General features: G+C 48.1%; 1 non-coding gene across 1 annotated transcript; it reads left to right on the top strand.

Annotated features, from left to right (window-relative positions):
- The first annotated feature begins 2,062 nt into the window (after positions 1–2,062).
- On the top strand, positions 2,063–2,169 carry LOC125996706 (U6 spliceosomal RNA). The gene has a single exon (XR_007491393.1). It is a non-coding gene; the product is annotated as a U6 spliceosomal RNA (small nuclear RNA).
- Positions 2,170–3,809: the final 1,640 nt, after the last annotated feature.

Raw genomic sequence — 3,809 nt, 5'->3', positions numbered from 1 at the left:
TGAAACCTAGAGTTGGCATAATGGCGGGCATATATGTAGCAACCAGAAGCAACCAGAGTGGCAGATGCAATTCTCAGGGCTACTCCCAGCTTTTGTGCTCAGGGTCCCTCCTGACAGTGGCCAAGGGGCCCTCTTGATGGTACTCAGAGGTCACCTTCTTTTTTTTTTTTGGGGGGGTCATACTAGGCAGCACTCAGGGATTATTTCTGGCTCTGCGCTAAGAAATCACTCCTGGAAGGCTCAGGGGACCAATATGTCATCCTGGGATTTTGAACGACTATCCACTCCTGGGTCTGTTGTGTGCAAGGCAAATGCCCCTACCAACTGTGCTATCTCTTCAGACCCTCAGGAATCACTTCTGATGACGCCCAGGAGATCTTTTGGCCACTGGGGATGAAATCACAAAATCTGGTTTCAGCCTCTTAAATTCTCTCTCTGATGCTTACTTCTATTTATTTTTTTATTTTGGTTTGGGGGCCACAGTTGATGGTGTTCAAAGGGTTCTGCACTCAGAAAATCACTCCTTGCAGGCTTGGTGGACCATATGGGATGCCAGGAATCGAACCCAGCTCTGTTCTAGGTTGGCCTTGTGCAAGGCAAATGCCTACCACTGTGCAATCTCTTCAGCACCACTTTTATTTTATTTTTTATTATTATTATATATTTTGGTTTTTGGGTCACACCTGGCAGTGCTCAGGGGTTACTCCTGGCTCTACACTCAGAAATCGCTCCTGGCATGGCTCGGGGGACACATGGAGGTGATCAGGACTACGAATCTGGAGCTCTGGGCTACACCCAGACCCCCCCCCAAATAAATGTTAAATCTTTAAGGTCATTCTAATAGGAGATTTATAACAGCTCTAGGATGTATATCAGGAGCTGAATGGGGGCATGTCCCCTCTCTTCATGATACCTGATGTTCCCTGAATTCACCAGAGTGATGATTCACTGAATTGTAGGTGCACAGACACTAAATGCTCTCTTCACTCTCTTAGTTGATTGGTCCCTGTCCCATTTCCCACTTTGCTACACCCTAACTCTTTGCTTGCTCCCCTCATACACACACACCACCTCCACCACCACCCTCAATATATCTTCCCTCACTCCATCTTCCAAAGGCAAGACCTGGGAGGCAGAGTGACTGTACAGCAGGAAGGGCATTTGCCTTGCACACAGTCAATGCAGGTTCGATTCCTGATCCTCTACCAGGGGTCCTCAAACTTTTTAAACTGGGGGCCAGTTCACTGTCGCTCAGACCATTGGAGGGTCTGACTCTAGTAAAAACAAAACTTATGAACGAATTCTTTTTTTTTTTTTTTTTTTTTGGTTTTTGGGCCACACCCGGCATTGCTCAGGGGTTACTCCTGGCTGTCTGCTCAGAAATAGCTCCTGGCAGGCACGGGGGACCATATGGGACACCGGGATTCAAACCAACCACCTTTGGTCCTGGATCGGCTGCTTGCAAGGCAAAGGCCGCTGTGCTATCTCTCTGGCCCATGAACAAATTCTTATGCACACTGCATAGATCTTATTTTGCAATGAAGAAACAAAACAGATACAAATACAATACGTGGCCCGTGGGCCATAGTTTGAGGACCACTGCTTACGATCTCCCAAGCATACCAGGAGTAATTTCTGAGTGCAGAGCCAGGAGTAATCCCTGAATATTACTGGGTGTGGCCCCAAAATAAAACAAAACAAACAAACAAACAAAGGCAAGACTTGTGTCATAGTTATCTCTGTGTCTCACATGTGGCTTCATCATACATTCATAGTTCCATGATTGATTAAGGACTTTGTGAAACACAGAGCCAAGGCTGGAATTCATGTCTCCCGAGACAGATAAGAATTCTTGTGCTCTGGGGCCGGGCGGTGGCGCTGGAGGTAAGGTGCCTGCCTTGCCTGCGCTAGCCTAGGACGGACCGCGGTTCGATCCCCCGGCGTCCCATATGGTCCCCCAAGAAGCCAGGAGCAACTTCTGAGCGCATAGCCAGGAGTAACCCCTGAGCGTCACAGGGTGTGGCCCAAAAACCAAAAAAAAAAAAAAAAAAAAAGAATTCTTGTGCTCGCTTCGGCAGCACATATACTAAAATTGGAACGATACAGAGAAGATTAGCATGGCCCCTGCGCAAGGATGACACGCAAATTCGTGAAGCGTTCCATATTAAAAAAAAAAAAAAAAGAATTCTTCATGCCACTTCAAGAAGTGGTTTGTTTTCCAAAGTCATGAAATGAAAGGAATGAGTCCCACCTCTGGGCTTAGGGGAGGAGGGGTGTCTGGCTCAGCCCTGAGTCAGAGACACAGAGACACTGAACCATCCTCCCTGAGGATGCAGGCCCAGCCCTGACTGAGTCAGTGGTGGTGATGGGGTGAACCCCACACCCTGCTGAGGGCCTCAGGAATGCGTGGAGTCAAACCTAGCATGGCGCCAAATCCCCAAGTGCTCCCCGCTAGCATGTCTCCATGAAGGCTGGAGTAAGGGAAATAGGCAGGTGGGCCTGAGCCAATGACTCCACCTAAATGTGAACACTAAGCAGTTCCAGTTCAAAGATGGCAGACCAAATTGTATATATAACAATGTGTGTGATGGGCTATGTGGGTTCAAATCTAAGAGGGTTTGAGACCTCTGACCATACTCAGTCCTGACCTCCAAGTGTTCTTGGGTAGTTGGTTACTTCTCTTTTCCTCTCTGGACTTCACTTTCCTCCTTAAAAACAAAAAGGAGGGGGCCCGGAGAGATAGCACAGCGGCGTTTGCCTTGCAAGCAGCCAATCCAGGACCAAAGGTGGTTGGTTCGAATCCTGGGGTCCCATATAGTCCCCCATGCCTCCCAGGAGCTATTTCTGAGCAGACAGCCAGGAGTAATCCCTGAGCATTGCCGGATGTGGCCAAAAAAAAAAAAAAAAAAAACCCAAAAAGGAGTTATGGAGCTGGAAAGATATGACAGGGGTTACGACGCTTGCCTCGCATCCCAGAATCCTAAATTCAAATAGTTGGCATCACAAATGGCCCCTGAGCATCACACAGGGTCACTACTGAACACAGAGCTAGGAATAACCCCTGAGTACCACCCAGCATGGAGAAAGAAAAGGAGAGGGGAGGGAGAGGAGTGGGAAGAAAAGAAGAGAGGGAGGGAGAAGAGGACAGAGAACAGTGCTCTCATTAAAGACAATTTTGTTTCATTCTCCACCCTCATGTACCTGTGTGGCATTAATTGTTGCTGGAGGCATGTTTCTACCTTGGTATGTATGATGAGTAGAGAAGAAAGAGGACATTCAGACTCTCAAGGAGGATGCATCCAATTGCTTGTGTCTCTTTTCCTAATCATCTGATGATACTGGCTTTGTGCTCACACACCAATCTTACGTTCATTTTCACAAGCTCTTTGTAGCAAGACTCAGATAGGCCCCCACCTCCTCCAGGAGCCTATATCATAGCCCTGGGCAGAGCTAATTTGCCCTTTTGGACCTTCCATAAGTCCTGTGCCCTGGGAAGTTTTCACATTCTTTAGACTATGTATGCCATCTTCTTACCTGTCCCATATGCACAATGAACCTCCTGGAAGACAGGAGGAGCCTTGTACCTGCTATTTTAGAAGCTGTGTGGTGTGGGTTGACCCAGCTTCATCAACTCCCAATAAGTTTTCCACCCTCAGGGTCCCCCTATCCCTGTGTCCACCACTCTGTTTGGGTACAGAACAAACCAAACCCAAATCACACAAAGGGCTTCCCCCTTGGGGTTACCACCTCCCCCTGGCCAACTTTCACCCTGGGGGCCACAAACTATGGGACACCAGCAGCTGCTAACC

This window comes from Suncus etruscus, chromosome 1 (assembly GCF_024139225.1).
Source record: "Suncus etruscus isolate mSunEtr1 chromosome 1, mSunEtr1.pri.cur, whole genome shotgun sequence".
NCBI classification, from domain to species: Eukaryota; Metazoa; Chordata; class Mammalia; order Eulipotyphla; family Soricidae; genus Suncus; species Suncus etruscus.
This window is presented reverse-complemented; position numbering and strand designations above follow the sequence as displayed.